At 38.4% G+C, this 26,699-nt stretch overlaps 1 long non-coding RNA gene across 4 annotated transcripts in view; it reads left to right on the forward strand.

Moving 5' to 3' along the window:
* The window catches only part of LOC137763060 (uncharacterized), a 239,240-nt gene that overhangs the window by 159,146 nt on the left and 53,395 nt on the right, over positions 1-26,699 (forward strand). For 2 of the 4 annotated variants that reach the window (XR_011073671.1, XR_011073674.1), the window contains exon 3: positions 13,477-13,656. The exons of the other annotated variants lie outside the window; for them this stretch is intronic. This is a non-coding gene — a long non-coding RNA (uncharacterized lncRNA). The remainder of the gene's footprint in view (positions 1-13,476; positions 13,657-26,699) is intronic. 4 annotated transcript variants of the gene reach the window in all.

The following is a 26,699-nucleotide window of genomic DNA, read 5'->3' on the forward strand; positions in this document are numbered from 1 at the left end:
ACAGAACTACAACAAAAAATCTTAAAATTTGTATGGAGACACAAGAAACCCCTAATAGCCAAAGCAGTCTTGAGGGAAAAAAAATGGAGTTGGAGGATTCAGACTCCCTGACTTCAGGCTATACTACAAGGCTACAGTAATCAAGACAATATGGTACTGGCACAAAAACAGAAATATAGATCAATGGAACAGGATAGAAAGCCCAGAGATAAACCCACACACCTATGGTCAACTAATCTATGACAAAGGAGGCAAGGATATATACAATGGAGAAAAGACAGTCTCTTCAATAAGTGGTGCTGGGAAAACTGGACAGCTACATGTAAAAGAATGAAATTAGAACACTTCCTAACACCATACATGAGAATAAGCTCAAAATGGATTAGAGATCTAAGTGTAAGACTGGACACTATGAAACTCTTAGAGGAAAACATAGGAAGGACACTCTTTGACATAAATCACAGCAAGATCTTTTCTGATCTACCTCCTAGAGTAATGGAAATAAAAACAAAAATAAACAAATGGGACCTAATGAAACTTAAAAGCCTTTGCACAGCAAAGGAAACCACAAACAAGATGAAAAGACAACCCTCAGAATGGGAGAAAATATTTGCAAATGAATCAATGGACAAAGGATTAATCTCCAAAATATATAAACAGCTCATGCACCTCAATATTAAAAAAACAATCAACCCAATCAAAAAATAGGCAGAAGACCTAAATAAACATTTCTGCAGAGAAGACCTACAGATGGCCAAGAAGCACGTGAAAACCTTCTCAACATCACTAATTATTAGAGAAATGCAAACCAAAACTACAATGAGGTATCACCTCACACCAGTTAGAAAGGGCAACATCAGAAAAGCTACAAACAACAAGTGCTGGAGAGGGTGTGGAGAAAAGGGAACCCTCTTGCACTGTTGGTGGGAATGTAAATTGATACAGCCACTATGGAGAACAGTATGGAGGCTCCTTAAAAATCTAAAAATAGAATTACCATATGACCCAGCAATCCCACTACTGGGCATATACCCAGAGAAAACTATAATTCAGAAAGACACATGCACCCCAATGTTCATTGCAGCACTATTTACAGTAGCCAAGTCATGGAAGCAACCTAACCTAGTGTTTGTCAACGCCTTTTCTCCATTTAAGGATATGATCTTTATATCTATTAATATAACAGATTACATTAATGGATTTCCTTATTTCAAATCATCCTTGCTTTCTTGAAGTGAACACTTCTTGAATATAATATGTTATTTTTGATGTGCTACTTGTTACTCTTAGCTAATATTTTATTTAAGATTTTTACATTGATATTCACACATGAGATTGGTTTGTAGTTTTCTTTTTCAGTGCAATCTTTGACATGTTTTTGGAATCAATGTTCTATTTATTTTATAAAATAAATTTAGAAGTATTTTTTCCTTTTTCTCTATCCTCTGGAATAGTTTTAAGTAGAATTGAAATTTTCTATTCTTTAAAGCTTAGATGAAATTTCCCTGTGTAACCTTCGGGAGCTTGTGCTTCTTTACTCCTTCTTGTTCATCTCTCATAATTGTATGAGATTCTTTAAAGTTGCTGCCTCAACTGAGGACTATTTTGGCAAGTTGTAATTTTCAAAACAAAAAATTCATTTCATCTAGCAGTGAATTTCTGTCCTCACCTAAGCTGGAAGCTCTTGGGGGTGTATTCCAACAGCAGTTTTATGACACCAATTTGGTGTCCAATGAATCAGTTCAATACTAGCAATAATAGTATATTATGTATAACTACCTGGAGTTAAACCCCACAGGTTAAGGAGCTCAGTCTCATAATACTGTCCCCATTTGAGATTCCAGGAACAAGTCCCAGGTCCTCAGTCTTATAATTCTTACCAACTGTCTTTACTACAAGTTCAGGGGAATCCCATGACCCCTCTTCAGGTTTGGTATTTTTCTAGAACCACTCACAGAATTCACTGAAAGCACTATACTTACAGTTACAGTTTTATCATAAAGAATGCAGCCAAATGGAAGATGGAGCTGGGTGCAGAGCTTCCCTGCCCTCTCCAGGCATGCCACCCTCCTAGCACACTGATGTGCCCACACCCCAGAAGCTCTGAGAGCCTCTTTGTTTTCAGAGTGTTTATCTGGACATTCCTTACTAAAGCTTGCTTGATTAAATCACTGGCCACATGATTAAACACAATCTCTAGCCCCTTTCCTTTCGCCAGAAGTCAGGGAGGGAGGTTGAAAGGTCTGGCCTTCTAATCAGGTGCTTGGGTATCATTTCTAGACAGCCAGCCCCTCCCTAGAAACTAAGAGCCCACCCCGTGCATCACCTAGTCAGTGCAAACTCAGGTACGGTAGAGTGGGGCTCATTATGAACAACAAAAACCACCCTTAGCTCTCAGGAAATTCTATGGGTTTTAGGAGCTCTGGTGCCAAGAATGTGGGGCAAAGACCAAACACATTTTTTTTAATTATTATACTACTGGGAGAATACTGTATATTTCTTTAGTGCCTAGCTAGTATTCTGTCTAGCACCAGTAGTAGGTTTACAATCATTATATATTAAATTAGTGAACACAAGAGTGAATAAGCTGTATTCGTGCCAGTTAGTAAGGCTGTGCTTTATTTCGGGAAGGAAACTTGAACTTGCCTTTGCACGTGTTATTTGGTAGTGCTAATTCATTAAATTCCCTCCAGGACCTCCCCAAAGTGCAGGTTATTCCAAAGCCCTTCAGTCCACAGACCTGAAGTCTTGATTTAAGAAACGCCAATGTGATCTTTTGATCAAAGCTTTCATTGTAATGTATCAAGTCTATAGTTACATGAAAGCATGAATCTTGTGCTGACTCAAGTAGGAGACCATCTGGAATAAGGTCCAAACATCAGTTTTCTTCATTGCTTTTTTAATGGCACAGGTACATTTTGAGAGCTCTTAATTGCATTTTCCCTCAAGGTTGTAAAATCTAGATACAAATGTGTGTGTGTGTGTGTGTGTGTGTGTGTAATCTCTCATATATTCTAATGGGAAAAGTACTAGTGCTCAGATGGAACCACTTGAGAACAGGAACCAATTCAATTTGACAGTCATACCTGATACTCCGTTAATCCTCAACATTTTAATCATCTGGATTTTGTAATTCTGTTGTGTTTTGTAGGAAAAGCAACTGTGTTACGTGAGAGATGAAACTTTGCAGTTTTCTCATGTTTTGTTTTTTCAAATCTGTCGTGGAGAATTTTTCCATCTGGATGACTAATGCAGAGGGATTTTTCTCTTCCATTGCTATCATCCTGTATGTGAATTATTAATATATGTTTTTATTTATAATTCATTACCTTTAAAATAGAGTCATGGATGAGCAAAGACCCAGCTGCACTGGGGCTCATCAGATGTCCCTAACTGTTTTTCAAAGTTTGAGCGTGTTCCCAAACTTGTTTCCATGAATATTCTCCCTTTATTTACAATCCCTTGCGTGTTTAAGGGAAATGTAAGCCTTATGTTTCTTTTTCATTTATACTTAACTCATCAAAATGTTTAGTAAAACAATTTAAATGTCCAAGAGTATTTTTATTACTGATTTTCTTAGAAACAGAAAGTCCTATTTTGCCAGTAGTAGAAGAGAAAACACCTATATATAAGCCCAAGGACTAATGTTTGGTTCAAAACTTGAAACCAGCGAAGTTTGATTGGGTTCTGAACTTGGCAAATCCTGCCCTAAATCACTTGTAGGAAATCTTCATCTGTTAACTACAAATAAGCAGTTTCTTGTGTGAACTAGTAATTTCAAGCCTTACTGCCCAGTTTGCTTGTGCTTGCATCTAGCTGTGAGCCAAACTATAGTATTTCAGAAAAAAAGAATTAGAGGTACAAACCATGGAATGAGTTTATCAGCTAACCTGGGATGAAAAAGATGTAAATTGTAGTTTGTAAAGAAACAGTAAGAGGGCTTCCCTGGTAGCGCAGTGGTAAAGAATCCGCCTGCCAATGCAGGGGACACGGGTTCGAGCCCTGGTCCGGGAAGATCCCACATGCCGCGGAGCAACTAAGCCCGTGCGCTACAACTACTGAAGCCTGCACGCCACTACTGAAGCCCTTGTGCCTAGAGCCCGTGCCCCACAGCAGGAGAAGCCACCGCAGTGAGAAGCCCACGCACTGCAACGAAGAGTAGCCTCCGGGCTTCCCTGGTGGCGCAGTGGTTGAGAATCTGCCTGCCAATGCAGGGGATACGGGTTCGAGCCCTGGTCTGGGAAGATCCCACATGCCGCGGAGCAACTAGGCCCGTGAGCCACAACTACTGAGCCTGCGCATCTGGAGCCTGTGCTCTGCAACAAGAGAGGACACGATAGTGAGAGTCCCGCGCACCGCGGTGAAGAGTGGCCCCCCCACTTGCCTCAACTAGAGAAAGCCCTCGCACAGAAACGAAGACCCAACACAGCCAAAAATTAAATAAATAAATAATAAAATTAAAAAAAAAAGAGTAGCCCCCACTCTGCAACTAGAGAAAGCCCACGCACAGCAACGAAGACACAATGCAGCCAAAAATAAATAAATAAATCAAATAAATTAAAAAAAAAAAAAGAAACTGAATTTTTCTGTGTCTTTATAGAGTTTTCCATGCTAATTAAAAGAATAGAATTGGAGTTATAAATATTTCATTTATTTCAAAGTTCAAAATGCTTTTCAAATCTTTTAGCAGCTTTTATCAATACATGCGCAATCAGTAGAGTAACTCAGTTAATGTAGTTTAGTCATTAAAGTAAGCCAGTTAAGCCTTCAATTTGGCAAGAATAGTACAGATCGAATTATTTAGTATATTGGGGAGTAAAATAGAGCTTGACCCTGAGCTTGGGAGGATGGTGGGGAATTTGATACTCTTTATGAAACACTGTCCATCTACCATTTAGTTTCTTCAAAACAGTGAAATTGATTTTGACTTATCAAATAAGGTACTTAAATAAATAGAGGTCTATTCTTTCTTTCATAACTCTTGAGGTTTGGGTTTTGGGTAAGGCTAGGAGTTATGACATCATAGAAAAAAGTCGTATATCTGATTACTCATCTTTTTAACCACTCTGCACTGATTTTCCCATCTGTAAGTAGGAAAAAAAAATCACCTTTGTGGGGTTGCTGTGTAAAGAGTCTAATGTAATACCTGAAAATTGACAGGCACTCAGTAAATGCAAGTTCTCTGACAGCATGAGAGCTCCCAGCAACCAATGGTGTTTAAGCCTCAGTGAGCTCATTACCTGGTGGAAGTATTGTAAAGTTAGCCTCAGCAGCCGGGTACCTGGACTTGATTATTTCAAGTCTCCTTCCAACACCAATCTATTTCTTTTCTTTTTTATTTTTAATTTTTATTTATTTATTTATCTATGTTTGATTGCATTGGGTCTTCGTTGCTGCGCGTGGGCTTTTCTCTAGTTGTGTCGAGCAGGGGCTACTGTTCGTTGTGGTGTGTGGTCTTCTCATTGTGGTGGCTTCTCTTGTTGCAGAGCACAGGCTCTAGGCGGGTGGGCTTCAGTAGCTGTGGCACGCGGGCTCAGTAGTTGCGGCTTGCGGGCTCTAGAGTGGAGGCTTGGTAGTTGTAGCGCTCGGGCTTAGTTGCTCTGCAGTATGTGGGATCTTCCCGGACCAGGGAATCAAACCCATGTCCCCTGCATGGGCAGGCAGATTCTTAACCACTGCGCCACCAGGGAAGTCCCCCAATCTATTTCTTTCTGCTTCCTTTTCACCGAAGGATGCATCCATAGCTGCTTTTCAAGTACATGTGCCCTAGACTAACATAGCATCATTTTGACTATGATCTATAATCTCATAACTACTAAAGTCAATTGAGAAACTCCATTTGCCAGTTTGACAGAAGTTAACACTCTAAGTAAAGTCCCTATTTTAACAAGACCTGAAAAGAATGCAGAAGGAGGCTTAGGGGAAGTGTGTTCCTCTCTAAAAAGCACATTTTGAGTACTCCAGTGCTGGTAGAAGAGGATTGTACTTCAGTGAGAAACTTTTGTTTGTTTTTTGGCTAGGATTTTTTAAAGCATGAGTTCATTAAAAAGAAAACAGGATAATTTTCTTTATAAAGCCATAGAAATAGAACAGACCCTCAGAGGAACCGATATGAGTGTGTCCATTTTGCCTACATCTGGCTGTCTTACCTCACACCCCCAGGACAGACTTTGCAAGTCAGTCAGTCAGTCAGTCAGTCAGTCTTTTTGACCACTGAGCTCTTGCTAAGCCTCAAAGTGCTTTACAATGAACACTCATTCCATGAATTTACTACAAGTCTGTGGGTGCTTACAAGTGGACTTGTGTTTTTAATTTAGGCCATTCTTTCACTCCTGATCTATTCTAAGTCACATATTTATCAACCTCATCTGCAGCATTATTAGAAAAACAAAATTAAGTCACTTTCTTTATTATAAAAATTCTCAAAAGAGAAATTCTACGAAGAAATTCATTTTTGGTAATTGGCCTAGTTTACTCAAATTGGCTGCCATAACTATCAGTAGTATACACCATGAAGACACTAACCTGATCAGAGAAATCCTGGATCAGCCTTGGCAGGTATCCACTTACTAACAAAAAATGTACATGTACTTTCTTGTGTGTATTAAAAGGAGAATTTCTTTGTTGTTATACTTGTTACATGAGATACAAATCAATGTGGTACTAATTTATTGTGTTGATTGTTTTCGACCAGTGGTTAAAAATGTTTCATGAAAAAGACCCTCTAATTGTTAAACATGAAAAATATGGAGAAACCATAAAGGGAAAAACAGAAAATTTTAACTCCTTCAAAACATAAAACTCAGTACCTCAAAAAGACCAATATCAAAGTTTAAAGACAAAAAGCACCGAAATAGACATTTATAATGTTTAATTAAGAACTAGAAACTTGGTAAATAAATCTCACTTACCAATCAATAAGATAAAACTTAATACCCCAAAGAAAAATGGGCAAAAAATGTGAGTGGAAGATTCATAAAACAAGTGACAGAAAAGGGCTATAATGTGATTTAAAATGTTCAGCTTCTTTAATAAAAGAATTTTCAATGGAATGAACATGCGATTCATTTTTTTACATGTCCAGTGAATAAATTTAAAAAATATATATGATAGTACCCATGTTGGTAAGTGTGTGGATAACCAGAGACTGCCATGCCCTGCTGTAAGGAGGGATGCCTTACAACTGTTGAGAGCCACTGGGGACTGTTTGTCAAGAAGCTTTAAGAGTTCAGTCCTTTTGCCTCAGTATTTCAAAATCTAAATGTCTCCTTAGAAATAATATGAGATAACAAATGGAGTTCACCACAATACTATTTATAATGAAAAATTGGAAACTGTGTAAGTGCCCAATAGTAAAGAAATTCTTCAATATAGTACACCCATCTAAAAAAATATCATAGAGGTATTTAAAGTGAGGTTTTTGATACATGCACTCCAATGTTCATTGCAGCACTGTTTACAATAGCCAGGACATGGTAGCAACCTAAGTGTCCATCAACAGATGAATGGATAAGGAAGATGTGGTACATATATACAATGGAATATTACTCAGCCATTAAAAAGAACAAAATAATGCCATTTGCAGTGACATGGATGAACCTAGAGATTGTCATACTGAGTGAAGTAAGTAAGTCAAAGACAAATATCATATGATATTGCTTATATGTGGAATCTAAAATAATGATACAAATGAACTCATTTACAAAACAGAAATAGAGTCACAGATGTAGAAAACACACTTATGGTTACCAGGGGGTATGTGGGGGGAGGGATAAATAGGGAGATTAGGATCGACATATACACACTACTATATATAAAATAGATAACTAATAAGGACCTACTGTATAGCACAGGGAACTCTACTCAATATTCTGTAATGGCCTCTATGGGAAAAGAATCTAAAAAAGAGTGGATATGTGTATATGTATTACTGATTCACTTTGCTGCACACTTGAAACTAACACAGCATTGTAAATCAACTATACTCCAATAAAAATTTTAAAAAATAAAGTGAGGTTTTTGACACTTTTTAGCTACAGAGACAATGATAATGATACAAGTTTAAATGAAAAAAAATCAGGTTAAAAAGATTTACTATAACTGACATTTATTGAATACTTATTGCATGCCAGATACTTATTTATCTCATTTAATCTCCAAAATTACCACATGAGGTCTGTGCTATGTTTTATCACCATTTTGCAGATGAGGAAACTGAGGTTCAGGGAGGTTAAGTAACTTGCCCCAAGGTGCACATATATAAAGAGACAGAATCAGGGTTCTATCCTACAATCTTCCAGTAGAGCCTGCATGCTTAACAACTCTTAGCCCTGTCTCTGCTCGATTGTCTAACCATTAACAAAACTCTATGTGTATGTTTACTAAAAATAAATGTAAATAGAGAAAAGAGTGAAAGGAAACACACAGGACTGCTAAAAGTGGTTATCTCCTGGGGAAAGATTTTTAATTTCTTTCTACATCTTTTATATTTTACAAAAATTCTAATATGAATATGTATTATTTTTATATTTAAGAAAAAATCATATTAAATATAAAAAGTATAATTCCAGTATAACATATTTGGATATCTGTGTCATTCTGAACGACACAGGCTCATTCTTAGACTTAATTTTAGAGTGGAGAAGGAGTAGTTTTTCCATTTCCAAGAACAGAATTGAGTCAAGTGGACAGCAGGATTGCAGAGGTGGGCAGACCCAGGCAAGGCAGGGATGGTTTTAAATCACTGCTATCTGTTTGTCATTAAGAACTGTTTTTCTTTCCCTCTAAGACCTAAATGTCTTTTAATTATAGGCCAACTGATTCTGTAACTGAAAAGTTGAGCAGCAGATTAAATACAGCCTGCTGTTACTGTAATGAGGAATGATTAGGATCTGAAACAGTTTTCTCCCTTGCCTGGAAAAAAGCACCAATTAGTATTAATGAATCACTGCTGGTAGGACGCAGCCAGGTTTCCAGTTTTCCCAAAATATGAGAATGACTTAATCTTGGCCAAGATATTTTGTTCCCTTCTTATTATTATTACTTTATTTGTATTATTTTTTAATGAAGTCTTTGTATAGCAGGATTATCTGAGGTTTATAGGGATACTCTTTAGAAATAATGCTTGAGATCGTTTGTGATTAAGAGTAGGTTTAAATTTCTCACGTTGAATAGAAACGTACCTAGGCCGAAAACTAAGAGGTTTTTGTTTGTTTGTTTGTGGTTTTGGTTACACATCTGAAATAACCTGTGTACTTTTATTTTCCTAGCTTGGTTTAAGGTGAATTTTGTCTTAATGGAAAGAGAGATCCTGTTTGTCAGGGAGTATTGAAATAGTCGTGATTGTACATTTATGGTGTGTGATATAAATTTTATAAGCCTTTTGGGAGGTCTTTTGGCATTATTGTCAAAAACCTTAAATATGCTTACACTCTTTATGCAATAAAAGCATTTCTAGAAGTATATAAGGAAATAATGATAAACACACAAAGATTCACAGTTACAATGTGGAAAGTTGGAAACAACCTAAAATGTACAATTAGAGATTTCTGTTAGAGGTAGGAATTTTCTTCTGTCTTGTTCACTCCCGTATCACAAGTGCAAAGAACGTGCCTGTTCATAATAGATAATAAATATTTGTTGGATGAATAAATAATATGCAATAATAAAAGTCATTTTCTCTGAAAATATTTAAGAGAAGTTAAAAAGCTAAGTGAAAAGGCCGGAAATTTTTGTATGACAGTATGATACTAAGCTTACTTAAAAATGAATGTATTTTGGAAGGGTAAAGAATGAACTGCAAAAGTGGATGCCTCTGGGAAAAAGGACTGGGGATTTGGAAAAGGAGAAAAAGGATGGCTTTCAACGTGTAACTTTTTATGTAGTTGGCACTTTATCCATGCATATTCTTTTTAATTTTAAAAAAAGTGGATGTTGAATTTTATCAAAAGCTTTCTCAGCATCTATTGAGATGATCATACGGTTTTTATTCTTCGATTTGTTAATGTGGTGTATCACATTGATTGATTTGTGGATATTGAAAAATCCTTGCATCCCTGGGATAAATCCCACTTGATCATGATGTATGATCCTTCTAATGTATAGTTGGATTCAGTTTCCTAGTATTTTGTTAAGGATTTTTGCATCTATGTTCATGAGTGATATTGGCCTATAATTTTCTTCTTTTCGTGATATCTTTTTCTGGTGTTGGTATCAGGATGATGCTGGGCCTCATGGAATGAGTTTGGAAGTGTTCCTTCCTCTGAAATTTTTTGGAATAGTGTGAGAAGGATAGATGTTAACTTTTCTCTAAATGTTTGGTAGAATTCAGCTGTGTGTATGTGTAATTTTCTCTATGTGTAATATTTGAAGATTAAAAGCCAAATTTGAAAACTCTACACTAATTTATATTTTTCTGCTTTGTAGAATTGCCGTAGAATTTTTTTCCTCATTATGCTTTTATGGTATTTTCCAGCTTTCTCAATGAGCAATGTTACATTGTACTAAGACTTAAAAGGTATAAAATAAGTAAAAAGATAGCATCAGTGGAGACATATATCTTTCATACAGAGCAATTTACCTGAGCCGTGGGTTGTAACTCCTCGGGGGGAGGGGAGGAAGCAGCACAAGGGAAAGAGGGGGCCATTTTTATACCTGAGACTGTGGTTCCTTGACAACTAAAATTAATAGGGTAAGTTCTTGAAAACACCAAGGCGTGAGAAATCTCTATCGGCTCTATTGGAGGATGGAGGGCTAATGGGGAGAAGAGGTTGGGGAAAAAAAATGTTGTAGCTTGATTCAGATTGGTACCTCTGCATCTCTGGTGGACCGGCAACTCTTAAGCAACTCTGAGCTCTTTGTTGAGTGCTGGAACAAACCTACTAGAGTCAGGACAGAGGACTGAAGAAGGACAAACAGATGGGAGTGACAAGTGAAAATACGGGACAGAATGAGAGCAACAGAATGGTCTGTGGGGACCGTGATCCTAGGGAGAATGTGAGACGTGCTACGGTGTTAGTCTATTCTTATAAAAAGTGGTTTGCAAATAGTCTCCTCTGGTGTTTTTCTAAAACTTTAGGCACTCCATTTGAAAAACGCCACTGTGCTTCTCTACTCTAATTATAGTTCTGTGTACAACATGGTCTCCAGGCAGGAGTTTGTAGGTGTAGATGAATCTGGGGAAACTGGCAGCTTCATTCTCTTGTGGGCAGCACCATGGTTCATCAACAAAAAGTGAAAGTGTTATGCAAACACTCTGCTGGAAGAAAAATGGTAAAGGTTTGGAGTGTGACATGACACATCAGGAAAGATGTCATGGGCTTTGTTATGGCTAAGGAAGAGCTTCATTGCCTCCTCTTCCTCGTCTCCCCTTCACTGCTCTGTCCAGAGCATTCTGCCTTCTGCAGACATCAGAAATTGTTGATGCTCTAGCTGCTCTCATCCTGATCTCAGTTGCCTCTGACTGTCAAGTTGGGAAAATGACGTTTTTTATTCTTCCTCTTACTCGATCACTCTGAGGCACTTGCACCATTGACCACTTTCTCCTTCATGAAATTCTGTTTATTTGACTTCTGTGAATTAAGTAGAGGTATTCCTGAGTGGTCCAACACTGGTTCCTCTCTCACTTTAAGTGCTGACTCTGGGTAATCTCAAACAGAGATGTAACTACCGCATACCCCTTCAAATTCCCATCCCCTGCCCTCATCTCTCTTCTTAGTTCAATGCTCATAGTTCTAGGTGCTTTCTGACATTGTGACCCCCATGTCTCAGAGACCTAATATTTTAAAACTGAGCCGGCTATCTTCCAGAAGGTATGATCCTCTATCTTTATTTCTCTTAATTAGTATAGAAAAGATCTAGCCAATCTTCTACACTAGAATGCTAGAGTCTTCCTCCTCCCCTTGATTGCGCTCACCCACTGCCTTGCTCCAACATCATCACACTCCCAACCCCACAGTTTCCTTCCCCATTGCCCTCCTTCTCCACTGCCCTCTCCACAGAGTGTATGTGTTTATCCCAATGAACCTCTCTGTGGCCCCTGAAAACATTACCTTATGCAGTGACACAAGATGCCCTTAAATATATTCTTTCTTCTGCCGAAGATGACCCTTGCTGCTTTGTTCACCTGATGAAAATTTACTCATCCTTCCAGATCTCTGCCACATGTGCCTCCTCTCTGAAGTCTTCCCAGACTTACACTTCTGGAAGAATTAAATACTCTTGCATTTCTCGTTCTACACATACTATGTAGAGTTCTACCATAATTCACATCACTTTATGCTTTCAGTACTCCCTTCATGTCTTTATTTTCCATAGTTCCATAAAAACAGGGATCCAGTCAACCTGAGAAGCTTTCCAAGAATACAAAAGAAAAGGAAAAAAGAGATGAAAATAATGAAAAGAGAATATAGATGACATGAAAGACGAAGAACAGGCATCTAACGTGAGGATATGGGTTTTCCAGAACAAGAAATCAAAATAATTGGAACAGAAGAAATAGCATAATTAAAGAAAATTTTGTGGAGCTCAAAAATATTTATTTATGAAATTCAAAATCCTCAACGCATTCTTGGCAAAACTTCACATTCTTAAAAAAGAATGTGACTGTTATTTGGGTAAAAATAGAAGACAGCATGAAGAAACAAAAAAAATCAGTCTGGCTTTTCACTTCTCTGCCATATTGACAATTTTTGAGGGGGAAATTTGGTGATATAAGCATTTCATTTACAGCCAATTAGTCTTCATATGTGAAAGCAATAGAAAAATATCATCAGATATACAAGGGTTCAGAAAATAAATTGCTCATGAACATTTTGAAAAATTTCCTAGAGATACAGTCCATCTTAACTATGCTATGAGTGAAAAATGAATGCTCAAGTTAGGGGGAGTAATACTATAAAAGGACTCATAGATCTACCTACAAGACTGTGACAAGCCATGATAAACTGTCACTGCAGGAGTTATGATAACAGTTTGTACCTCAGCATCACAGATAACTGAACTGACCACAAAAATGAATCTGTAAAGAAATCTACAGCATGGTAATGCCTTTCATTGTTGGACCTGGGTGAAGGTTAAACTGAAGCAATTTCATTGCATGTTCTTTACCTTATGAAAATAAACTGGTGATTAGACACATTCATCCCTACTGTGACAGGAACCTCTCTTAGGCAGAATGTATCTCAGAGTTAAAGCTTCAGTTAATATTAATATTATCAGATAGCATGACAACTATTTTTTTTTAGTGCTGTGGCAGAGATTGTATTGCTCACCAGATCTATGCCGTTCTCTTTACAGTCACACAGCTAGACTAGTTCCAGGCTCCCTAGCATTTGCTTTGGCCACGTGACTGGGTTCCAGCAATAGCATTAGAGCAGAAATAATATACAACAGTTCTAAGTCTGGTCCATGTAAAACATGCAGTCTTTGCTTTTTTTTTTTTTTTTTTTTTTTGGTCCTCACTCATTGGCTGAATAGAGAGGAATCCAAGGTTATAGAAGAGGACGGAGCCTCAAGATGTAAGGAAGCTTTGTCCTTGAATGACTGTATGAAACAGAGTCCATCATTAAACTGTTATTGAGTCCAGCCACTGAAATTTTGGCATCACTTGCTAAAGCTATCTTACCCTTACAGACATAAGTACCTACAAAAACAGAGGTAAGATATCAAACTGTTGTTATGGTTGTGTTTTATTGTTTTATAATTTTCTTCTTTCCTCTTGTTATTTATATTCCTTTTATTAGTATAATTTGCATGAAGAATTCTTGGGTCTTGTATATGGTAGTAAGTTACATTGGTCTTATAATATCTCAAATGTTCTGTGCTTGAGCTACTTGACATATGTTTTGTCCATTCTTCAAGACTCTTATCACAGAGCTAAGCATGTGAGAGAAGTTTAGTAGTTGACATTAATTTATCTTGTAATTGTCCATATGGAAGATTTACATTTTCTGGATCTAGACATCAAAACAGTAGATCCCAATCTTCCAAAAGATGCCAAGCTTTATTCATGGGTAGTAATAAATGTTGAGTGTTCTCTTACAGAAAACACAGTTGTGGCTGGAAATATGGTAGGAACAAAACGAAGTTTCTACTGTCAGGACACTTACATGCAGCCAACAAAGAGACAGACAAATAAGCAAATAAACACATAATATAATTTCAGGGAGTAATAACTTCTATGGCAAAAAAAAAAAATAAAGCCAAGTTAAGACAGGAAGGACTCATTTGGTGAGAGAAGGGGACTATTTGAGGCAAGAGTGATGTCTGAGCAGAGGCTGGAGAGACAATGAGGAGTACATTCTGTTAATTCTGGTAGAAGGGAGCAGCCCATGTAAAGTTGTTGAGGCAGAAAGGAGCTTAGAATGTTCAAAGAGTTGAATAAGTTCCAGCATAAATTATAAAAACAATGGGAGGAGATGGTATCAGAGAGACAGTGACTCATGGCGCATACATAGCAAAGAGTTTGGACTTTAAACTACATGACAGTTTCCTTACATGTAAAACTTCATTTGATTGTCACAACAAACGTGAAAGGTGTTAGTATATTTGTAGTTTCACAGGAAGAGAACTAGGCTAGGAGGGCTGTACCCCAAAGTACAAAATCAAAAGACCCAGAATCCAGATTATATCCTCATTCTGGTTGTCTCCAAATCCTGCTGTTCAGGTAACCACTTGGAAACCCTGCCTCCAGAATGTTGTCAAGCCCTTAAATGTGCCTAAATGTATGTTATGCCTCGCATATTCCGGATTACAAGTACTCCGCAATTCCTTAAGCATCCCTGGTGGTCTAGATCTGTCCCTTCTCCTTGGCAAAAATCAAATGTTCCTCCTCCTCCACACAAGAAGGTGAAGGAAGCCTGCTTTGAATCAATGAAACCCAATTTCTTTGCTTTTGTCACTGGAGTATTCTTGGGATTTGAGGAATTTTCTATAAAAAACGTAAAATTTTACATTTTCGTTTGAGTGCTATCCTAAAAAACACCATATCCTGGATTATCTGACCTTCTGAATTCAGTGTCTACTACATTGTCTGACCCCTTGTGAATTTAGTGTCTATATTAGTATGTTATGTCTAGGATTTTTATGGTGCTCAAGCCAAGCTGGGCTGTTTTATTGTTGAGCTAAGGGAGGTGGGGAATGAGTGGCAGCCAGCGCTCAAATGATGGTCACTAGCAAACGAAGGCTAAGTGATGTTAAGGTCATCTAAAGGAATGGACGATTTTTAGTATTTTAAGTTGAGAAAGTGTGGGGAGAGCAGAGCCATCCCAGGATACCCACAGTTTTCCAGGCATGCTTAATAGAAGGTAACCTGTGCCATGGTATTTAATTTCAACAAAAGCAGCACCATTTGACATATTAAATAGCCATTCATTCAAATTGTATTAGTCCTGAAGTTTTACCTATATGTTTGTTTGATTAGATTACTATCACTTTAGGAATTTATACCTATTTTATGTTTGTATGTATTAAGGAAGCACTTGATAAAAAAATTTAAATTCAAATTGGGTTCTTCAGAAATATTTTCCTTTAAAAGAGATTCACACATTTCTCAAATTTAAGAAACATTGATTTAAAATGTACATCACATGTAGAGGAAAGAAATGTTAATATTCTTTGGTAACTTTGTAGCATCATGACTGTCACTCCAACATTTATAAAATTAATGTAGCTTAGCGGATGATTTATTTTAATTTAACTACAGAGGTGTCCACTGTGATGCTGTTTATGATGGCAACTATTAGAAACAATTTAAACTTTTATCATTACAGGATTAATTGAATGAGAAACATTATACAATTGACTGTGTTTTACACTTTGAAATATTATAGATACATTTTTATTGACTTGGAAAAATGTTTACCATGTATTGTTAGGTGAAAAGACTGAACAACAAAAATGATATATAATTTAATGCTATTTTTATTAAAAAATGTGTTTGTTTTATATGTATGTGAAAATATATGCATGTGACAAGGCCTGAGAAAACACATACCATGGGTTTTAGAGTGATCTTCTCTGGACTACGGGTGATGATTTTTTTCCTCTTTTGGTTTACCTGTATCTTCTAACTTTCCCACACTGATCAGGAACTGCTTTTGCAACTAAAAATAATTTAAATTTTAAAATATAGTTTAAATGTTCTAAAAAATTGTCCAAAATAACCATTCCATTTTAAAAAGAGGCATCAAGGAGGACTCTCATCAGATTACATACACAAAATTAAAGAGTGGGTGAGGCAAAAGATGGTCCACAGATTTTGATAATTCTTTGAGAAATATGAAATACTATCGGAAATATTCATTGGAAGTAACAGGATGGGGCATCACAAAACCACACCTGGGAGTAACTTACTTAAACACTAAAATGTGGATCTTTTCATACAGTCTGGGATGTAATTCTACTCTTTTATCTTCCCTAAATGAAAATAACAGAAACTACTAGAGTCAGGTCGCAATTTTCTACTAAGAACCAAAGGCATTTTTTTGGAAAGACTGAAGTTTTACAGTCATTTCCTGATAACTCATGGTCATAAAAAGGAAAATCCTAATCATTTATATATTTCATCATTTTGAGAAATAAAATGGCATGTATAAATCCAAAAAAGTAATGCTTGAAATGGTTATCTATTTTCCCCAATTATTCCTGTTAAAAATTTATAAAGTACAGAAAATTTCAAAATATAAGCCAAAACATCCATATTTTTACCACTCAGGGAAGATTGTTATTAACATTTTAATGCATATAGTTTTGGTCATTTTCATTTTTATTTACATTTTAATGATATTTGGATTTAGTAAACATACTGTTTTACACACTAATTTTGATTTAAAATATCCTCAGAACACTTTTCTGTATCAGAAAAGTCTTAGAGAACAAAAATGTTATTTCATAGTAATCTTTTATTAAATAATTTTCAGGCTGTTGTATTTTTGTTTAAATTTTATATCATAAATACTACAGAGACGATCACGTCTGCGTATGAAACTTGAGCATCTCTTTGTTTTCTTAGGTTAAATTCCAGAATTAGGGTTGCTGGGTCAATATGTAGGCAGTTTAAAGATAGTTACACATACTACCACTTCTGTTTTCCTTCTGATAGACTATATCTGCTAATACACCCATCCTTGTTGAATACATACAGTTTTACCCAGCCCATGCTAAGTACCTTGAAGGAAGAAACCCTGGAGATTCTACTTTAATTTCTGCGCACTTTTGTACTTTGTATTCAGTTATTAAGAGGAAATAGAAGAGCTATAATAATTGTATGTTGTTACAGAGCTTCATTAGTGATCAGAAAGAATGATTGGAAAAAATCTTCCCACCTCAGTTTTGCAGATGGCAGAAATCAAGTTTGACAGTTACCAGAGCTGACAACTCCTCACGATACCATTTCTGAAGAAAATGGAACACAGGACAGGGATCTTCTATCCCTTTGCCTTTGACAGAGTTATTTTCCAGATTACAGTAAACATCCCAGGATGTGCTATTGAACTCAGTTAGAAATAAAGACCCCCCCAAGGCCTGGAAGCCATTTAATTGCTATTCAAGCATTTCTGGAAGTGCTTGGAGCCTCTCACAGGGAGGAAAATACCCTTTTACACAAGATGAGAGAATTGCTAATAGCAGTGGGTGGGAGGAAAGCCATTTTTAAAGATAAGGATTGGCTTGGGATGCTGGAATTAAAGCATTCAACGTGTCAGGTCAACCTTTATATTAAATTATAAATATTAACAGTTTCCTTTTCTTCTAAGAAGAGGAAATAGTTTTATGCTTGTTTGTTTCTTTGCTCATTTTTAATGTTGACTAGCCATTCCCTGACCTTGCCCCATCCCCGCCTCTGGGGATGTCATAGAGTAACATTGCATCTTTACACCAAGCTATACCTTATACATCACAGGCACCCCCAAATGATTGGATGCCAGCCTTGCTAGCCCATGCCCAAACCACAGGGTTAGGTGAGCAGTGGGGTAATATATGTGTGTCCTACTCTGCAGCTACACTTAAAGTCTTCAAGTGCTTTGACTATTTAATGCCTATCTCTGTTTGTAATGTTTTCCCCACAGACCTAGAGTTCCATAGGGGCTGAGTCTGTCTTTCTTACTCACTTTTGTATCTGCTACACGGAAGTACCCTTGAACTGGCAGCATGTAAGATAAGAGCACGTGCTTTCCCATAATCTTACCACCACAGGGAATTCATTTTGGTTTTTAACCTTTGCCAATTTGATAGTCAAAAATGGAACTCATTGTGTGATGCTGGTGAAACTGAACATAAACTCATTTGTTTATTTTTCTTTTGTAATTTGCCTCTCTGTGTCCTTTGCATATTTTTTCAATTAAGAACTCCTCTTTTTCCTGTTGATGTGAAAAAGCTATCCTTTTGTTTTTTTTATAAATTAAGGATAGTAACCCTTTGTCCACCATATATTTTATAAATATTGCATCCCTAGTATATTATTTATAGTGTTTTTGGCATAGAGAGAATTTTAGCTTTTTTCTCAAGTATCAATATATTGTTTTCCTTTCTGGTTTTTGCTTTATGCTTAGAAAGCCCTTCTCTACTAGTGTCAGTTCTTATCTTATTTTCTTTTAATGGCTTAATTTTAAAATTAACCCAACTCACTGAATTCAACAAAATATTGTTTCAAGAGCTTTAATTAATTTCTTGCCTCAAATAATGTAATTCGTACAGTTGAATTTTTATATTTCCAAGCTTGCTTATCTGCAAATGTCACGATGATAAGGACTCCATACTGGAATGTCTCTCTGTTGGCCCTAAATTCAAAAGAGGAATAACTCTAATAAGTATCGCTGTGTCCCCACTTGACTTCCTCCTTGCATGGAGTCACTTCACAGAAGCCTTGAGAAATAATGTCGACTTTTTCCTACAGTTTTTCTTAAAGGGTGTGAGGCAAGGGTTTTACTCTGAAAGGCATGAGGAAAGCTTCCGAGAAATACTCTCTGGAGAGTTTCCCCTTTCCCCAAAATTCCCCACACAGAGTGACAGGTAAAAAATATCTGCCACAGTTGTTCTCATTCAAATAATCCCTTCTACTCACTATTTCACAATTGTCCTATCCCTGCTCCTCTGAGACTAGGCGCTAGAGAATAAAATTTCCACTGTGCCTCTCACTGACTGTCTGGAGAACTTGCCTGTTATCCAGATCTCAGTGTGACAAAGAGCATGAAAGGTGACATAGAAATCCAGAATCCTTTCCTCTTAGAAAGCAGAGGAAGAGTTCCAGTTTCTGGTTCTGCACGTAAGATGCTTGGAAGTTGCCACTCCATCCTAACAACAAGTAAAAAGCTGAAGAGAGTGAAAAAGCAGCAACTCTTCTTGGATCCGTAAGAGAGGGCGGACGCAGGGCACACTACCAACTGTCTCTCCCAAGGTTGGAGAGACAGACAAGTCCATACAGGGAGTCTAGGCTCTCCAGAGCGGAGACTCACAAGCAGAAACCACTGCAGGAATCAAAAACCTGAATGGCAATTGATGGATTGCTGGAGGCTCAGCATGGACAAGTCTAAGAGTTAAAAACTCCAGGGGGGGCCGGTCATCGGATGGTACCCACAGCATTGTGAGATTCACCTCCAGGAGCTCCACCAGGTTCCCACAGTAAATACCAGGGGAAAAAGCTCCTAGTGCTTTCTGCAGGGGGAGGGGGAAGAAGAACCGTTTTGAAATACACCAGAGCACTTGGTTCTTCTCAACAAGGTCTGCCGTGAGGGGAAACTAGTTAACCAGAGCCTACCCTGCTGGGGTATTATTATCAGAGCCTAACTGACCTGGGGGAAGGGAAATAACCCAACTCCACCCAGCTCTAGACATCCTGCCCCAACTAAGGGGGAGGAGAAAACCTGAGCAGCTCTTGCGAAGGTCACAGCCCAGGGGCACAGGCTCGCCAAAAGACTGAGACCTAATCATAGACCTATAGAACGCTTCCCCTCCCACCTCACCACCATGATACTAAGGCCTGTTTAGAATAGTTCCTTTTACCCTGGACCTTATGTCTGGCTATCAGCGAAAAACTTACAAAGCATATCTAAAGGCAGAAGACACAATTCGAGGAGGCAGAACAAGCATAAAGACCAGGCATGGCAGGGGTGCTGGAATTATCAGACGGGGAATTTTAAACAACTATGATAAAGAGGCTAAGAGCTTTAAGAGATAAAGTGGACAGCGTGTAAGAAAAGATGGGTGATGTAAGCAGAGAGATGGAAATCCTGAGAGAAAAAGAGAGGGAAAAGTTGAGAAGGAGGAAGTCTACAGATACGGATTTAGTAATAATTTTTGTTGCTATCACAAAGTAAAGCTACTCTTCCTGCACAGCAAGTGATGGTAATTTAACGCCACCTTTGGTGAAATGGTAATGCTCATAAACTCTGCATATTAAATCATTAAATAAAGCCTCTTTCACTCTGATTCTCTTACAGTGTCACTTATTACACTATTCTCAAAGGAAGATTTTTGGCAATAAGTTTCTTGTCGTGTTTTATAAGCTTTCCTGGTTTTGTTGTATTCAAAGTTGAGTGTACTGATGGCCAAGCCCCCAGCTAGCTCACGTAGCACCTTCGATCTAATTTTTTAAAGAATTGCCCCTCTTAGAGATGGATACCAGGTGAATTCCTTGAGTGCAGGAGTGCAGTCTCAGCCTCTAGGCCAGGCTCTCTTTTGCAGGGCACACCCTAAACAGTTGTACAGATTGGCAGGGATCTTGATGCCTCCTACTTATGTGGAGAACATGAAGTTGAAAAGTGGCAACATGGTGGGCAACCACCAGATTCATCATGAAGCCACCGTGCTAATTTCTTGAGCTGGATGAACCATGGCTCTGATCAAAAATTTGGGGCGTTTTTATTCTTGCATAGAAGGCTGATAACTCTGAACGAATGAAATCATCATTAAAAAAACAAGCTATGCCACTTGGGTCCTCCTCTTCCTCAAATACATAATTTTTTTAAAAAGAAGTTTCTGGTTAACATAGTATAATTTTTGTTTTATTTCACCTGTATCAAAACAATTTTTGATATGCTTTTATATTGGGAGACTGAAGAAGTCTACATTTCTTTTTAATTAGTGCTATGTCAATTACAGCTCCATTCATGTTAACAAGTACAAAAAGCCCATAAAAACGTTCCTATTCTCACTCTCTAAGGGAGATACATGGAGCACTGGGGTTACACAAGTATCTGTGGAGAGAATGCACCTAAGACTGGTAGAAAATACCCAGCCAGCCTGGAGCAGGGTCTGGCTACTGAGTTGCCTTAATTTAGCGTGAATTTCCTTGATACCTGATTGCTACCATATCTCTTTGACTTGTGATTTGGCTAGACTTTGTTTTTCGGGACCATATGAAACACTTGGTAAGTCTTTATGGAAACAAGATACTCTGCATCCCTCCAGTTTCCTCTTCCATATCTTTGGATCTGTTGATGGGGCAGAGAGAACGTAGAGTCAGGTGGGCCAGACACAAAGGGGAACTGTGGGTCCCAGGCCACCTGAGCACCTGGGGGAGGATCAGGCTGTGGAATGCACTGCATTTTTGATGAACTAGTCATGGGGAGCAAGCTAAAGGGCTTACTTGCTTTGTCATGGTAGGACTCAGTTGGGTGTGTGTGCCAAGATGAGAGCCATGTCTGTTCCCCTGACCAAGTGGACTTTCCCATGGCCCTCACTTTTGGTCTTAACCTTATTCTGCTCACTGATGTCTTTATGGCTGCCTGTGGGTCCTCTTAGGTAACTCACAGTTCTTTGAACCCTGGCTGATGGCAGAACTACTGGTTAGTGGTGCCTGATTAGTTTTGTTCCCTACTCATCAATAAAGATGAAATCATCCCTATTCAAGATTGAAGGGACCATTCCAAACTTTTAGTTATACTAGATTATGTCTTATAAAAGAGGCTTTATGTTCTCAAGGCATTTATTACTATAATCGTTAAGACTGGCAAATGTTTCCTGTACCTCACTCTTGTCTCAGGTTGGTCAAGTCTTTGAGAGGGTTTGCATCAGATTCACTTTATGGACAGGTATTGTGTTTGAATATCTATGCTAGCTTTAGACAGTCACACAGAAACAAAGATCAGAGAATAGTTCATTAGAAAGAATATTAAACTAGGTATCAAAGGACATTAGCTCTGATTCTGGCTGACTGTGAACCTTGAGAAAGACCTTGACTTCTCTCTTTCGGGTGCTTCATGTATAAAAGGAGGAAAAGAATGCTTGCCTTACCCACTTCAGAGCCTTGTTCTGAGAATCTTAAATGTGAAAGTACTTTTGCAAACTATAAAGTCCTACGTAAATTCACGGTTTTCTTATTAGGAGGCCCTGCTACCTCCCTACCTGAGGGAGCCTTTAACTGATCTTCCCCGGCCCCACCCATCACGGGCACTTCTGCGGCTCTGTTTAGAGAAACACAATTTATGGCGGCACAGATACAGACCTGGATCACGGGGTCACTGCTGTGTTTCCATTACAAACACACAGGCTTCAGGCTTCAGCCCTTTCCACATGCTGAACTTCATCGGAGTCCCATGTGTTGAGAGCCTTCTGGAAGAGACCCAACAATTACAGAGCAGTGCACCATACAGACTTGGCCTGAATGTAATTTCAGCCTGAACTTTCTGGGGTTTGTTATGGGGTCCCATCCTGCAGTCTTTCAACATGAGAAGCTCTCCTGGGCGTGGAAGTTTTGGAAATTCTTCAAGATGGAGGAGTACCGCCTCTAGGATGGACCCTTTAGCCAGAATGGACCTTAAATCTCATTTCAGGAGCCTGCTGCTTTTCTGTGTCTGTGTGGCCTTCTACTTAAAATGAATAACCAAAGTATATAGTTTTAAGTACAGTGGTTTCTACACTCCTAGAGCTGATTTTTCCTTTGCCCCCCAGGTTGATGGTAGTAAAATAAATGGATCCAAATGGATTTTGCAGAGATAGTCAAAAAGCCCTGCCACCTTGGCCTCTTTTGTACAGTAAGTACAGTATAAGTAACTGCCATTTAGAGAGGATACGACCCCAAGTCAATTATTGATTGCTTTAGCTCCTCCTTAGGTCAGCCAACCACAGTGCACATTGTATTCTAGCACCCAGAACGTGACCATGGAGAATGAGGGGCACATGTACACAACATTCTGCCAAGGCAGAAGTGTCAGCTCTGGCATAGAATGAATAATGGAACTGGGGCTCTGATCTACAAGTCAGGTTTCCATGAACCTGTGTCTTTTGTCACATGGTTGTCCAGCGTCTCCATGTGGTGACATTTCCCATGAGTCCAGGTAGACACACAGACCCAGGGGAAGGCTGGGAATGGAAATGAAGTCAGTGGTATTCATTTATCATCTTCCTGTGGTGACCGTAGCATTGCCATTATACTGACAGCGTGGAGCGGCCCACACCGGGGCCCTTGGTTCATCCTCTGCATTATGGTACCCTTCCTTCATCTTTTCAAGATGCCTGCTGTGTCTAGTGACGTGGCTCTGCGCATCATAGGCGTTCGTTTTTTTTCTTTTTTTTTTTTTAATAACTTAGGTTCTCCTTTTTAGAAAAGCAGTAAGCCAATAATTCCCATGGGAAAGTGAACCCTTTACATTAAAACATAATCTTCAAAGAAGCACATGGCACATGAATTAGGGGTTCCTCAGGAGACCTCTATTCAGGCAGGAGTGAATAGGTAACTCAATTCCATAGGCGCACATGGCACATGAATTAGGGGTTCCTCAGGAGACCTCTATTCAGGCAGGAGTGAATAGGTTAACTCAATTCCATAGGCCAGAGTTTGGTAAAATTTCTGTACAGGACCAGGGCCAGATGGTAACTATTTTTGGCTTTGTGGACCATAAAAGGTCTCTGCAGCAAAGGCTTAACTCTCCATTGTAGCACAAAAGCAGCATAAACAATACTTAAATAAATAGGTGTGGCTCTATCCCAATAAAACTTTATTTACAAAAATAAGCAGTGAGCCAGATTTGGCTCACAAGCTGTAGCTTATGGACTTCTATTATAGGTTACTGTGCATGGTAATACATGTGTGGACAATAAAAAATTCAGCAGACAATCATTAGTGCCTATTGTGTGCTGTTGTAGATACAAAACTGAGTTAAGACTCCGTTTTATGCAGATCCATTATCATTTTCTGCCATCCAGCAGGGTGGGATCTGGTCCCTCGCTTTCAGTGTGTCTCCCCAGCATGCTTGCCTTTCATCACTGCCCCTCTCCTGTGTCCTTCTCCCACTCCATCTGCCCAATGTGCCTTGAGGGCAGAAGATGGTTATTTCATCCCTAAAACAGACAACAGATTCACATTTAGCTTCAACTCATACTGTGTGAGGTACTCTCGCATGCCTTATCTTTAATCTTCAGAACAATCCAGTGAAGTAAACTCCATTATTCCTCGTTTACAAATGACACAATATAGGCTCAGAGAAGTTAGGACAGGTGCCCCATGGATTCTACACTAGTTGGTAGTGGAGCTAGGGTCCAACCCAGACCGCAAGAACATTACCACAGATGTCCTACATGACAGATTTTCTTTGAGCATAAATAGTTTATTTTGAACAAGAAGAAAAAAGATAGGAAACATCTCTATTTTATTTTATTTTATTTATTTATTTATTTATTTTTGGCTGTGTTGGGTCTTCATTTCTGTCCGAGGGCTTTCTCTAGTTGTGGCAAGTGGGGGCCACTCTTCATCGCGGTGCGCGGGCCTCTCACTGTCGCGGCCTCTCTTGTTGTGGAGCACAGGCTCCAGACGCGCAGGCTCAGTAGTTGTGGCTCACGGGCCTAGTTGCTCCGCGGCATGTGGGATCTTCCCAGACCAGGGCTCGAACCCGTGTCCCCTGCATTAGCAGGCAGATTCTCAACCACTGCGCCACCAGGGAAGCCCAGGAAACATCTTATATCCAAATAAGGGAGCTGGGAAGGGGGCGGCTGGGTGTCCAGGACCACTTTGAGGGTGGGGTTTTGTTTTGTTTTGTTTTGCTTTGTTTTAACATTAACATTGTGACTGTGTGCTGGAAAGGACATACATTCTTCATTCTTTTTCCATTACTTGAAAATTGTTGCAACCATTACGCAAAACCAATAAAGGGAGAACTTTTTTAAAAAAATGTCATTTGGCAGGCAGTGCCCAGCTGAAGAATAGCACAGGTCTCACGGGAGAACGATATGCGTTTTGTAAAATTTCTTGAGACAATTTATGGTTTTGAGAAAACAAAACAGGAAATTGAATTAAAAGGAGAAACATATTTAAATAATGCTTAAGTGATGACATAACCAACCAGAGTCCAACAATCACAACCTAGAGTCAGGCATTGTCAGCTGCAAGAATTTTCTGGCATTGGTTGGTAGTGTCCAGAATGAAGAGAGATGCTTTATTCTTTAATTGGTACAACATCACAACTTTGGAATAGGCGAAAACTAATTTCTTAAATTGGAAATTTAGGCCTAAATAGCAGGCTCCTGGCATATCTTTACTGAAAACACAGAAATATGACCTTCCTTCTTATGTCATGAATTTTAGTCCTTGTTTCTGAATTGGCAGTTCTTGACCCTGGAATGAATTTAGAGTATGTCAAGTGAGTGTTCTTTCTTTCTGTTATCCCATGCTCAATACAGCTGGTGGAGTAAGGGATTAAAAAAAAACATCTATTACAAGAAAGCAGAGTTTCTATCAGAAAGAAAGAAAATCAAAAGTCATTTGCTATCATCAGTAGTAAATACACACACACACACACACACACACACACTTTTTTCTTCATGTTGCATCCAGTAAAAAAAAATGTTTCAAGAAAAGAAAGTTGATTCCCAATTCAAACCAGTATACTACATCTACTACCTTCTTCTATTAATTTTTGTTTGCTTTTCCAAGATCCTTGAAAGGTAGGGGGTAAAGGAGAGAAACTGTGGACACGTAAGTTAAGTTTAGATTCTGGATCTTTCCACAAACAGTTCTAAAAGAGGGTTGTTTTTCTTCATTAGTTATAAAATAATACTGTTATAAATGAAGATGAAGATTTTTATACACTTTGCATTTTCTTTTCTCTATTCCACAATATAATTGTATGAGATAGATTTTAGTATAGCCTATATTTTATGGTGAGAATATGGAGACATTATATATATATATTTTTTCTTTTGTATAGCCAGGTTCTTAACTACCACCCTAATCTGCTTCAAATGGGGATCAAAAACCTGTTCTGTCATTCAAGTGTGATGACAATATAATTAACTCAGTCTTAGCAAAAAAAAAAAAAAAGTATTTCGTGATTTGCTTGATTCTATTCATTTGTTGTCATGAAGTAATGAGGTTGGGTTTATAAACAACACGTGCAATCTTTCTTGCCCAGTCCATTTTGTGATGAATGGCACACATCTCTGCAATTACTGGCCAGGTTCAGCAGTTCAGCTGAACACAACTAATCGCATCACGTGGTCATTGGGCCACTCACCATCCAGGAAATCTACTAAACTTCCTTCTCTGGCAGAGGTGAAATCACTTAGAGCAAGAGCTGTATCAGTAGCACCTGGCACACAGAGTATAGTAAGAAAAAAAATCAGCTAAATGAATCAGGAAGCTGAGTAGAAATTAAACATGGCTTAATTTATTCTTACAAAGGTTTGTGTGGTATGGTAAGATATTTGCAACATAGCTGCTATGATTCCTCTCTGTGTGTACATGCCCCTGGTCTTGGCCACATGACTTT

This window comes from Eschrichtius robustus, chromosome 3 (genome assembly GCF_028021215.1).
Source record: "Eschrichtius robustus isolate mEscRob2 chromosome 3, mEscRob2.pri, whole genome shotgun sequence".
Taxonomy (NCBI): domain Eukaryota; kingdom Metazoa; phylum Chordata; class Mammalia; order Artiodactyla; family Eschrichtiidae; genus Eschrichtius; species Eschrichtius robustus.